This window comes from Mastigoproctus giganteus, unplaced genomic scaffold, assembly GCF_048544385.1.
Source record: "Mastigoproctus giganteus isolate SK-2022 unplaced genomic scaffold, ASM4854438v1 scaffold_16, whole genome shotgun sequence".
NCBI lineage: Eukaryota > Metazoa > Arthropoda > Arachnida > Uropygi > Thelyphonidae > Mastigoproctus > Mastigoproctus giganteus.
This window is the reverse complement of record NW_028328293.1, coordinates 1,092,337-1,106,220: the sequence shown is the minus strand read 5'-3', so window position 1 is coordinate 1,106,220 and position 13,884 is coordinate 1,092,337. Positions and strand designations below refer to the sequence as shown.

Here is a 13,884-nt window from a genome sequence, read left to right as displayed (position 1 = left end):
ACTTTTATTAAATTTATTCAACATAAATATGAATCATTCACAAAAAATTTTGCCATCGTGAGTAACAAAACTGAATACATGTTTATTAGAATATAAAGTGAATGTTTGTGGAAACAAATAAATGTTTATATAAAATTTTGTATAAAATACAGGTCGACCATCACTAATCCGGCCACTGGTAATCCGGTTCCACCACAAATTTGGACATAATTTCCGTGAACGTAATTTCAAATTTCCCGGGTCGGCGCACCGACCTGCTGCTATTGTTTTGGTTGCAACATCAGGTCGGCACGAACTCGTGAACACTGGCAAGCCATTCCCACTTGTTCTTCTGCATTTCTTATAATTATAACTTGCTCATATTTAGCCCCAGGCATGGTTCCAATGCATAACCCTGGAGGCTCACATTTGGTGAGTGTGGGCTTGGCACATCCAGGGTCCCAAGCTGGATATCATCATTCTTCTCTTTCTTGGTGATTCGCTTCTACTTTTGATTCTGTCTCTCTCTCTCTCTCTCTCTCTCAGGGTAATTGGGGACTTTTTTTTTTCCTGGAATAAGCCTCAGGCATCCTTGCACCATATGGCTATTAATAATAATAATAAAGGAAGTGCCTCTCGTGGTGTAAAGCGCAAACACCGTACATTGTCCATAACAGATAAAGTTGAACTTCTGAAAAAACTCGAGAGTGGTGTGTCCTGTGAGAAGTTTAACTCTGCTTAATCGTAAATTCCAGCAATTTCTCAAACTTACGGAAAAAACAACACAATATGATGGATAATACAGCGTGCTAAGAAACTTGTTTTCACAAAATCTCTAACAATACTGACAAACTTATTGCGACGTTTGAGGGTTTATTTTATTGCAATTAGTTTTATTATAGCACTCGCCGCACGTGCAATAAACTAATCACAAATGACCATCATATGTATGCTGTAATAGCGTCACACGTATGTGGCCGACACGGCTTCTTAAGAAATAAAGTAACTTAATGGGCCATATCGGCCACATATATGCGACATAAAAAAAGGCTTTTTTTTATATACTTTAAGCGAAAAAATGACAACAGTGACACAACACTTTTAGAATTACTAATAAAATTATTTGCTAAATATTTTTTGGCCCCTGAAGAATTTTTTCTTAAACTAGCTTGGTAGTCAGCATGTTAAAGGCAGGAGGTGGTTAGCTGTTGGGTAAACTGTATGTGTTAAAATAACCACCGGTGATCTGGAAAACTCACTAATCCGGCATCCCACAGGTCTCGATGCTGCCAGATTAGCAATGATTGACCTGTACAAATAAATGTTTATATAAATAAAATATAAAACCCCAGAGTAACGTAACAACTGTGTGGTACTACACTGACAGTGGTAGAGATGTTTGTTTGTTTGGTTTTTAGGAGCATTAGCAACTAAGGCCATATTGCTCCGGGATATGCGGTGGTCATTCCTTAACCTTTCCGCATCCTCTGTATTTGGTGGTGACGGGCTCGAACCCCGGTCTAATCAAGAAGCGTGTGCTGCGCACTGCTGCTCCTTCCCACCTGGCTACGGAGGCGCCCAGTGGTAGAGAATGAAAAGGACCTGGGGGTAATTGTGCAGTCAGATACAAAGTTTTCTGAGCAGTGAAAATGGCCTGCAAAAGTAGCTCATGGTGTCAATGATATACAGGAATTTTTCTAGCAGAGATAAGGAGGTGATTATCCCCTTATATAAGGCAATGGTCAGGCCACACCTTGAATACTGTATACAGGTCTGGAGGCCTCATTTTAAGGAGGTAGAGTTGCTGGAATGAGTACAGAGAAGAGCAACAAGATTAGTGAATAGAATAAAGGGTTGCTCTTAAGAAGAAATGCTTAAGTTTTGCAAATTACCATCTGCAGTCTAGGCACCTGTGAGGTGATCTGATTGAGGTGTATATATTAAGGCCCTGAATAATTTGAGCATGCTCAATGCTGAGGAAGAATCCCATGCTCAATGCATGGGATTCTTCCTCTTTCACAGAATAATCACTTGAGAGGGCATAAATTCAAATTGAGGAAAGACAGTTGTAAGATAGATGTGCAGAAGTTTGCCTTTAGCCAGCAGGTGGTCGATTGCTGGAACAAACTTCCATCCGTTGTTGTAGAAGTTAATAGCGTAAATAGATTCAAGGCAGAACTTTACAAACATTTGGATGGGTGAAATGAGAAAAGTTTTTTTTTTTTTTTTTTTGCCTGATGCTATAAAAGCTCATTTTCTTGCATCATATGCCTTTACTAATACTAATTAGATAAACTCAGTGTCAGAAAAACTGTTTCACCTTAAAGAGTTAATGGTGTTTTCTGAAATGCATATCAGTACACCATGATAATATAGCCAAATGATCAAATAAACTAATCAAATTTTAAATGGTGAGTGTGTGTGGCACATGCTATTATTAGTTGCAAAAGACCAACTGGTGCATCAGTTTGCTGAAAAGGCCTTTAATCCAATGACATTGGAATTAATGATAAATCCAATGAAAAAAAAAAAAAAAGGTAAATAAAACATAAAATATAATTGGAAATTACTGAAATAGGAGAAGTAGTAGTAACAGTAATGGCAAATGATGCAAGAAAGTAAGCTTGCATGGCATCAGCCAAAAAAAGAAAAAAAAAAAAAAAAAAAGTTTACCCATCCATACCTTCCAAGAATTCATCTACTTCTCCCTTGAATTTACTCAACCCATCCACTTCCACAACAACAGATGGAAGAGCCTGTTCCAACAATCAACCACAAACTGGCAGAAGGCAAACTTCAGCACATCAATACTACAGCCATCCGTCAACTTGAACTTATCCTCCCTCATGTATGTAGTCTCAGCAAGTGGAATAAAACCATTAACATTCAGCTTACTCCATTTAATTAAGGCTTTAAACACCTCAATCACATGATCTCACCTGCAGGTGCCTACTCTCGAGAAGCTGCAATTTGCTCCTTTCATCAATCTGGTTGCACTTCTCTGCAACCGTTCCAGCAAATCTACATCCTTCCTAAAGTGAGGCCTCCAGACTTTTTTTTTTTTTTTTATGAAAACCCCAAACACGAGGTATTAGAACCTATAGTACTTAGTACCGTGGCGCCTCCGTAGCCAGGAGGGCAGGAGCAGCAGTGCATAGCACACGCTTCTTGATTAGGCCAGGGTTCGAGCCCGTGACCACCAAATACGGAAAGGTCAGGGAATGACCACTGCATATCCCCGGACCAATATGGCCTTAGTTGCTAATGCTCCTAAAAAAACCAAATAACAATAATAACTTAGTACCATGCTTGGGTTGAAGGCTGAGAAGATGAAAGAAGATATTTGTTGACATTAGACTTGAACTTGTGTAGACTGTAATTTTCAGGAAATACGTATGAAGGAAGGTTGTTCCAGAAAACGGCAGTTGAATGAATAAATGAGGAAGATGAAAAGTTGGTTCTGTGGGTTTGAAGTCGGACAGTAAATGGATGTTGGCTGGCGGCAGCACATGTTTGAACTGTTTTGAAAGAGAGAGAGCGGGAATTATAGAAGCCAATTCAGAAGAACAGTCCCATGGAGGTATCTGTACAAAAGGCATGCAGCAGAAACAGTATGTCTATGAGACAGAGAGTGGAGAGACTCTGTCAGAGAGGAGTCATTAATTAACCGAACTGCCCTCTTCTGAATGGAATCTAGAAGCCTGTGAGAGGTTTTGGGGGCACTGCCCCAGATGTGGGAACAATATTCCATGGTAGGGCGGATTTGCAATTTGTACAAAGTGAACAGCTGTTTGGAAGAAAAGTAACGTCGAAAGTGAAAGAGAAAACCAAGTTTTATTGATGCAGAGGAAGCAATATTTGTAATGTGCTTGTGCCAAGAGAGATTAGAAGTCAGGGTAATCCCCAAAAGAGAGATATCATATTGCTTAGAAATCAGAGTGTCACCAAAGATAAGCATAGGAGCAGAAGAATCCTTTTTGCGAGATATAAGACAAAACTGAGTTTTAGAAGGATTGAAATCAACTAAGTTGTCTTTGCCCCACTAGAGAATTACCTGGAGATCGACATTTAAGGAATTGGTAGCAGATTTTCAAAAAGTTGAAGCTGATTGAGTAGGACAAGTTTTTTCAAAATGGAAAGTGGAATGCAATGTGCTATCATCGGCAAAACTATGGATAGGATTCCCAGTCAATTGAAGGTCATTAATATACAAGAGGAAAAGAGTGGAGGAAAGAACTGAACCTTGGCGGACACCAGCATTAGTGGAGAAGTCAGAAGATACAGAGCCATCTACCATCACCCTCAGTGAGCGATCAGAGAGAAAACTGGATAGCCAATTACAAAAAACAGTTCGAAAACCATAAGATGGAAGCTTGTTTAGAAGACCTTTATGCCAAACACGATCGAAAGCCTTTGAGATGTCAAGAGCAACTGCTTGAGTTTCACCAAACTTTTCCATTGAATTTGTCCATAAATGAGTAACATAAGCCAGAATATCACCAGTGGATCGACATTGACGGAATCCATGCCGATCGTTGATCAGACGGAACGTTTCTAGGTAGTTTAAGAGTTGGCGGCTAATTGATTTCTCCATTACTTTAGAAAGAGTAGAAGTAATTGCAATGGGACGATAATTGGATGGGAGGGATTTGCCACCTTTTTTAGGAACTGGTTAGATATGAGCAAATTTCCAAGCAGAAGGAAAAACACCTCTGGAATAAGAAAATGAAAAAAGGTGACAAAGAACAGGATTAAGTTCAGAAGCACGGGTTTTGAGAACAAGTGGAGAAATACCATCAGGACCTGGAGCTTTCTTAGCATCGAGATTCATCAAAATCCTTCTGACATCCTTTTGACGGAAGACCATAGGAGGCATTGAATGGAGAATGTTGGGAGGTGTTTTACCAAGATCATTAATACATGATTTGGAAGAAAAATGGGGTGCTAGCAGGTCAGCTTTATCTTTGGCTGAAGTGACAACAGAACCATCTAGTTTTGACAGAGGTGGGAAGAGATGGGCAAAAGTTGCGGCCAATAGCTTTGGCTACCATTAGGGCAAGAAGCAAGTTTTCTACTCTTAGCCTGTTCAAAATCTAGTTTGGACTGATTAATAACTGCTTTACAATTGCTGCGAGCTTTGGTGTAGGCAGAAAATGAAACTGAAGAATTGGAAACAAGCCAATTACGATATGCAACATCCTTCTCTTGAACAGCATTAGCACATTTATTGGAAGACCAAGTTTTAGCTAAAGGACGAGATTTTAAAGTGGAGTGTGGAATAAAGGATTCCATTCCTACAAGAATAATTTCACTGACATGATCAGAGCAAACGTTGACATCAGAAGTTTTGAAACAGTAGTCACCAAGGAAAAGAAATCTCGCAGGTCATCCCATTTTACATTCTTGTAATGCCAAACAATACGAGGTTGGGAATAGCCATGAGACAAAGGCTGCATTGGAGAAGAGACAATGACCAAGTTGTGATCTGAGGTACCTAAAGGACCACTCACTTCGACCGTGTACTTAGAAGGGTTGTTTGTGAGAAAACGATCAAGCGTGTTGGCTGCATGGTTAGGATTGCCTGTTATTCTTGTAAGTAAATGTACAATCTGTGCAAGGTCATTAGAAATTGCAAAAGCCTCAGCATCTTGACCAGCTGGGTCGGTGTGACTATAAGATGAAAGCCAGCTGGAGTTATGAACATTAAAATCACCAAGGAAAATTACCTCACTGTTAGGAAAGCTGGACTGGAGAAAGTCAAGTTGCAAAGAGAGGAAGTCAAGGATCTCCAAGTAATTAATGGAGTTATATTTATAATAGGATTAGTGATATTTGAAAATAGTTATACAGTCAGTTCTCGTATAACACGTGTTTACACTACACGAATTTTATCATACACGATTTATAAATAGGAGAATGATATCGTGTATAACACGAACCGAATTCGCTTATGCACAATTCGCCTGTGTTTACAAGAAATGGCAGTCAAACGCGAAATCACCCCAACTGAATGCAACACGATAGGAATGAGGAGAAGATTCTGAAAATGTATTTATGTTTTTTATATCAGTGAAGGAGAAACACATTTCACCATAATAACGTAAAAACCCACACAATTCCAGTTATCAGTATGCAAATGCAATTAGATCGAGTTTACTACCCGTTTATAACAGATTCCACTAGCAGGAACGCAACTGGAAATTGTTTTTATTGTTTTATGGTAGTAACCACCAGAAATGTGCTTTAGTAAAATGTGAGCTAGTGAGGTCTCAATAGTGCGTCTCTGCATTTATGGTGTTGTTTATTCAGTTGCTACATGTGTGCAGCTTTGTTTATGTGTGCCTCCTCATTTTGTAATTGTTCTTTATTCCCTAAAAATGAACAAAATACTTAAAAGGTGTGAAAACGAAGCATCCTAGTGAAGACACTACAGATTCAGAGAGAAAAAGAAAAGCAATATTGATAGACAGAGGCGGACTGGGTCAAAAATTCTTACCCGAGAAAATTTGTAGCGACCTCATACTAGCATTTATGGCCAAAATCACACTGGCCTCTGGCCCACTGGGGTTTCCCTGGTAAGGCTTATGGCCAGTCCGCCTTTGTTGATAGAGAAAAAATATGAAATCATGAAACACTGAGCGAAATGAAAGACCATGTGATATTGCACATGATACAAGCCTAAATGAGGCAATGCTGAGAATTAGAAAGAATGCAGAGCAAATAAAAACACCTTTCATAGCAGGAACAACTCAAAGTGTAATAAAATCCATTAGATCAAGACAAAGAATTGGAAGAGATGGAACCGCTGTCATCTGTTTGGATAGAAAATCAAACAAAGAACAAGTTTGCTTACGATAGAAGCAAAAGCATTAGCAATATTTTATTACGTAATAGTCGTAATAAAATACTTACGTATTTTATTACGATTATTTATTGTATTTGCTAATGTTTTGGTTACAAATGTGTGTTCAATCTTGGGTGTCAGCACCAAACCCAATTTTTCCCACAGGGCCTGTTATTTATATTGCACGACTTTGCATTGCATGAGGGTTTCTAGGAACATAACTATCGTGTTATACAAGGACTGACTGTATTTATAAGTAGATCCCACATCAATACACTGATTACTACCACCTCAGGGTTCCTAGCTGGAGACTGCTGATGCACGAAAAGTCATTGCTGATAATATGATCAAGACTATTGCTTTCTCTTGTTGCCACCCGAACATGCTACTGTAGAATGCAGTTATCGAATAAAGTCAATAAAATTTCTGCTACTGTGGGGGTGATTAGACCAAAAGTTCCAGTCACCATCTGGGAAGTTAAAATTTGCAAAACTCCATGAGCTTTCAGGGATTACTGCTACTCATAAGCAATAAATTGCAGCATTTATCAATATTAAACCTCATTTACAACATCCCAGCCCATCTGCTTAATTTTACTGGGTCTTAATGCAGTAGGTACCTTGATTCCTGTCATTAACCACTCTGCTAACAGCAGGTGCAAGCAGCTGTTCAGTTGTTCATTATAAAAAAAAAAAAAAACCTCAATGGAGAGTGGGTACGAGAGTACACGTGAACAGGCGAAGTTTTTATGGCTCCAGCAAATATAGAAGTTTTTGCTTTTTTATTGACTTAAATAGGCATATTAATTTATTTTTTAGAGTTGCTTTATATTCCTAGTAACAATACTTTAGTTCAAATTGGATTTAGACAGAGATTTTGTAGGTTATTACTTAGTATCGGTAAGGGTATCAAATCCATGTGTGGACAGGTTTTGCAGCTCTCGCGAACGCAAAGTTTTTAATTATACTTAGCCGCTTTATTGACTTAATTGTTAGATTAAATTATTTTCTATAAGTAGCTTATAGACCTAGTCAAGCTCTGTGGTTTATTTTGAATTTAGATAGCGTGAGTTGGAAAGTAAATAATACCTCGGGTCCGTAGATTAACCGTTCGTAACTTGCCGCCATTGTTATAAGATACAACGATACAAAGGTTTAACAGAAAACTAGATAGCGAGTATAGTAGTATCAATTAATCAGTAAAATTTATTAATCTTATTAAATTTCATTGTCAATTGAATTGTACTTTTTTAACTAAATAAATATAGCGACCTAGTTATTACAAACGTAACATCATAAATTAATACACATAAGTTGACAGCGGATAAGAAAGTCATATAACGTAACTCGGAGATAATATTCAATACCAAAATACATATATATAGCGTTATAACTGCATTGGAATATAGGTTTAGGGTTATATTTTGTATTGGAATTTTACTGAACTTGAATAGAAGCCATGACTGAAACCAGAGCAGCAAGGCAAAAGGCTCAAACTAGTGGAAGTGCTGTGGCTCAGGGGAGAACTGAGGGGAGGCAAAATGCACTGCTTGTTTGATGTTTGTGGAGCAATCGGGAACGGGACATGATATTGCCAAGGGGAATGTCTTTGTGTGTGCACGATGTAAGGAGTGAGAGGAAATCAGGCGCCAACTCGGCATTGTTATGGGCTTATATGACAGCTTGAAGGACAGGGTGGATGCCCTCAAAAGATTTAAATTGAGGGGCCCATCATGCTCTCAGCTGCCCACATCAATGCCAGAGCTTGCACTTGAACATCACACAAAACAGCGGCAACCCCCAAGGCAGAATGCACTGGTCCCAAAGGAACCAGTTCCCTGACAATAGGGGACTCTATTGTCAGGGAAATGGGGAACATATTGTGCAAAAAGGATAGATGGAACAGGACCAGGGTATGCCTGCCAGGTGCAAAGGTTGACGACATTGTAGGGCAGATATCATCCTTTAAGGGTACAAAGGGTGATGTTGTTGTAGACGTTGGCACTAATGATATTAAGAGTAGGAGGCCGGCAGAATTACTTAACAAGTACAAGACAATGCAAGGAGTATATGATGAAAGCCTTGACGATCAATTCAGCCCTGGAGAGATTATGCAAGGCTCAAGGGGTAGAATTTTTCTCAGCCTAGTCTGCGATTGTTAACAGGAGAAACTGCTTCTACAGGGATGAGATACACTTAAATAGAAAGGGTGCAAGAATATTTGCTGACACTATTGAGGCAGAGTTAGATAGGTCAGAAACTGCTAGCTTGGGGGGGGATACACGGACTAATAGATTTACAGTAGCCGCTGGCAGAGGTAAAAGTGATTCTTGCACTACTTCTATTGATATGTAATTGAGCAGCAGCCTGGAAAACAAGGCAATGGGAATTTCCAGGACTGCTGGGAGTCATAGTGGAACAAGTAAACACACGGGCTGTGTCAGGATAACTAAGAGTAAAAACAGGTGCATGTATACTTGCATGTACACCAATGCTAGGAGTATAGTTAATAAATTCGATGAGCTTGAAGTGCTAGTCAAGACACCAAAGGCAAATATTGTTGGGATATGAGAGACATGTTGTCAACCAGACATAAGCAGTGCAGAACTGGAATTTGGGGAGTACAATGTTGTATAGAAAGGATAGACAGGACAGGAAGGGAGGAGGGGTTATGCAATTAGTTAAGAAACACACAATCTAAGGAAGTGCATCCAATTGATGTTAGTGGACAATGCAATGTTGAGTCTGTTTGGTGTAACATACGCACTGGGAAAGGAAAAATGAGAGTAGGTGTGTATTATAGGCCTAATGAATCTGATGAGTATAATGAGCAATTGTGCAGAGAAATAGTGGGCCAGTAAATCAGAGTGTCTTATAATGGGGGATTTTAATTTCCCAGAGATTGACTGGAATTTGTGGGTTGTTCACTCACACTAGCAAGGCTTTTGTGGATTTACTGGATGATTATTTTTTACAGCAGCATGTTCGGGAGGCAACTACAAGGAGTAATACTTTTGATCTGATTATCAGTAGTGATTCTTCATGCATCAAGAATCTATCTGCAGATAATTAACCACTGGGTGGCAGTGCGCTGAAGTGGGATTTACTTAAAGAGGTAACTACCATCAAGGGTAAAGGGAAGGGTTTTTTATTTCGGAAAGGTGACTACGGTGGTCTGAGACAGTATTTAAATTCTATACGGTGGAACCAACTGATGATGTTACCAACAGCAAATTCAAAATGGGAAGCATTCAAAGAATTAATCTTGGAAGCGACTAGGCTTTTCATACCAACAAAGAAATATTGTTCAAGTTTTAGACCTAAATGGATCTCAGATGAACTAATTAGACATGTGACAGAGAAGAAAAATGCATGGGATACATATAAATTAACATGTGACACAGAAGCCTATGATAGATATAAGCTGGTCTGTAACCAAGTTACAAAGAAGGTTAGGCAGACGAAGGCAGATTATGAAAAATCTTTGGCAAAGGAAGAAAAGAAAAACAGCAAAGAGTTCTTTACTTATGTAAACTCTAGAAGGAAGGGGATGAATCAGATTGGTCCACTTGAAATCGATGGTTCAACTGTTGATGATCCTGCTCAGGTAGCTAACAAACTAAATGAATATTTTGCATCGACATTCACACGAGGAGTTATTCAGGGAGGGGAATGCCAGAGGTGTATTCAACTCTGGCAGTAAGCTAGATAATCTTGTAATAACTGAGAGTAAAGTGGAGGAGAAATCGAAGATAAACACAAGAAAGGCACCTGGGGGTGGATGGAATCTATCCAGTTATATTAAAGGAGGTGGCAAAGGAAGTAAGCAAACCCTTAGTCATAATTATGAGAGCTTCCCTGGACTCAGGGGAGGTAACCATGAACTGGAGATGTGCAAATATGGCCCCAATCCACAAAGGAGGATCAAAGGGAGACACAGGTAATTACAGATCTGTTAGTTTAACTTCTGTTCCAGGGAAATTAATGGCGGCAATGGATAAAGAAGCATTGCAGGATCATCTAGACAAGACTTCAGTTATAGCTCGGACACAGCATGGGTTTGTTAAGGGGAAGTCTTGCCTGACTAATCTGATTGGATACTATGATGCAGTCACAAAGGAACTGGACACAAAGAATAACTTTGATATCATATATTTGGATCTTAGAATGCCTTTGATACTGTTGCACATGGAAGACTGCTGCACAAATTGGAGTAGTGTGGCATTGGAGGCAAATTGCTGCTCTGGATAAAGGGATGGTTGAGTGGGAGAAGACAGAGAGTGGTAATCAATGGACACTGCTTTTCGTGGACTAATGTTATTAGTGGAATCCCTCAGGGTTCAGTGTTGGGTTCATTGTTTTTTCTGTATTTATAAATGATATTGATGATGGTATATCAGGCTTAATGTCCAAGTTTGCAGACGATACGAAGGTTAGCATGGTTGTTAATGATACTAATGACAGTAAACTGCTGCAACAGGATCTAGAAAACTTGAGCAGATGGGCTGAGAGGTGGCAAATGAAGTTTAACATTGACAAATGTAAAGTACTACATATGGAAAGCAGTAATCCCAGAGTAATGTATCAACTCTGTGGTACCACACTGTGGCAGAGAATGAAAAGGACCTGGGGTAATTGTGCAGGCAGATATCAAGTTTTCTGAGTGGCGCAGACGGTCTGCAAGTGTAGCTCACGGTGTTTTGTCAATGATATACAGGAATTTTTCTAGCAGGGATAAGGAGGTGATTATCCCCTTGTATAAGGCAATGGTCAGGCCACACGTTGAGTACTTTATACAGGTATGGATGCCTCATTTTAAGAAGGATGTAGAGCTGTTGGAACGAGTGTAGAGAAGGGCAACAAGATTAGTGAATGGAAAAAGAGTTGCTCTTATGAAGAAAGGCTTAAATTTTGCAAATTACAGTGTCTGGAGACTAGGCACCTGCGAGGTGATCTGACTGAGGTGTATAAAGCCTTGAATGGTTTGAGCATGCTCAATTTTGATGGGATTCTTCCTCTTGCTCAGAATAATCGCCTGAGAGGGCATAAATTCAAATTGAGGAAAGACGGTTGTAGGACAGATGTGCAGAAGTTTGCTTTTAGTCAGCGGGTGGTTCATTGCTGGAAAAAACTTTCATCTGTCGTTTTAGAAGTTGATAGCTTAAATAGATTCAAGGCAGAACTTGACAAACATTTGGAGCGAGTGGATGGGTGAAATAAGGGGTTTTTGTTTTTTTTTTTTTCTTGGCTGATGCTATATAAGCTTGCTTTATTGCATCATGTGCTTTTGCTAATGATAAGATATTCTGAATATCTCAACAGCTGCTTGTACATGCTGTTGAGTTGTTTGTTATGATCATCACAGTTATTTGACCTATAACATACTCCTACTCTCATTTTCGTTTACCCAGTTATTTATTTATTTTTTTTGTTATTTTTAGGAGCATTAGCAACTAAGGCCAAATTGCTCTGGGGATATGCGATGATCATTCCCTGACCTTTCCGCATCCTCCGTATTTGGTGGGTATGGGCATGGGCTTGAACCCCAGTCTAATCAAGAAGTGTGTGCTACGCACTACTGCTCCTGCCCAAGGAGACGCCCCATTTACTCAGTACTTATGTCATACCAAACTGACTCAACATGGCATACGCCACCAGCATAAACTAGGTGCACTGTCTTAGATTTTATGTGCATCTTGCAAAGAGCATAATGCTTACCCACCTCCTGTCATGTTTACCCTTTCTATACACATTGTTCTCACACATTTAAATTCTGCATCTCTTATATCGAAGTGGCACCACATTTCCAAATATCCCTACTATGTTTGCATTTGATGACTTAACTTACTTCAAATTCATCAACTTTTTTTGCTATACTCCTAAGAGTAATATATAAGCAAGTATACATGCACTTCTTTTTGCTCTTAATAATCCTAACACAGGCCATGGATTTACTTGTCTCATGAGAACCCTCTGAACAGGCCTTTGTAATCCTTGCCACCTTGCTTTCCAGGTGCTGCATGTCCCAACAGAAGCAGTGCAAGAATCATTTTCACACATGTTTGCACCTGCTGTTAACCTATTAGTTTGTGCATTACCCACTCCCAAGATAGCAGTTTTCTGACCCACCTAACACAGTCTCTATTCTCTAGCAAATATTCTTGCATCACCTCTATTTAAATGTTATATCATCCCTGTAAAAACAGTCTCTCCTATTAACAAGCACAGACCATGCTAGAAAAAGTCTATCCCATGACCATGGCTAGCAAAAATCCATCTAGTCTCCAGAGCCAAATTGATTGTAAGGCTGTCATCATGTACTCCCTCCTATCCGTGCCCAAGCAGAATTGCAGATACTTAAATTCAATCCTAACTCATGACATTTTTCCCAACACTGTCTTATACTTTCTAAGTAAATCCTCAGATCTCTCATTCTTAATATTATTACTACCAATGTGTACAACAATATCACCTTTTGTGACCTTAAAAGACGATAGCTGCTCTACAACATCATTAACTTTTACTCCCTGGCAGATTTACCTTGATTCTAATCCACCTATCCTTTTTGACACAATATATTTCCTATTTCTCTGACAACAGTCACTGATAATAGCTATCTCCTGTGGAACTAGAGTTCTCTACTATGAGAATGTCACTGCATTGTCCGACGCTTGAGTGTAGGCTCTAGTGTTAAGCTGGGCAGCTGAGGGCTTGATGGGCTCCTCATTTTAATTCCTTCAAGAGTATCAACTTTGCTCTTCAACCTCTCATATTTTCCTGTTCAGTTATTCATAAAATGGCTAACTGTTATCATGTGTTTTTACGGCTGCATTTGTTAACAAAATAAATTCTGATTTTAATGTAGTTCTATTATATTTCTGTGAAAATAAAAAGATGGAGAAAAAACTACATCATTTCAAAAAAGATGGAGAAAAAACTACATCATTTCAAAAAAGATGGAGAAAAAACTATATTGTGATGTTAAGACAGGAAGAGGTCAAATTGAATCAAAAAGACAGCTTCTTCATCAACTCAAATAGTTGGCAACTATGCTAACAGGTT

The 13,884-nt window shown here is 39.1% G+C and overlaps 1 protein-coding gene across 3 annotated transcripts in view; it reads right to left on the bottom strand.

Moving 5' to 3' along the window:
• Nucleotides 1-13,884, bottom strand: part of LOC150074889 (glycosyltransferase 1 domain-containing protein 1-like) — a 199,693-nt gene that overhangs the window by 110,609 nt on the left and 75,200 nt on the right. The gene's annotated exons all lie outside the window — the stretch shown is intronic.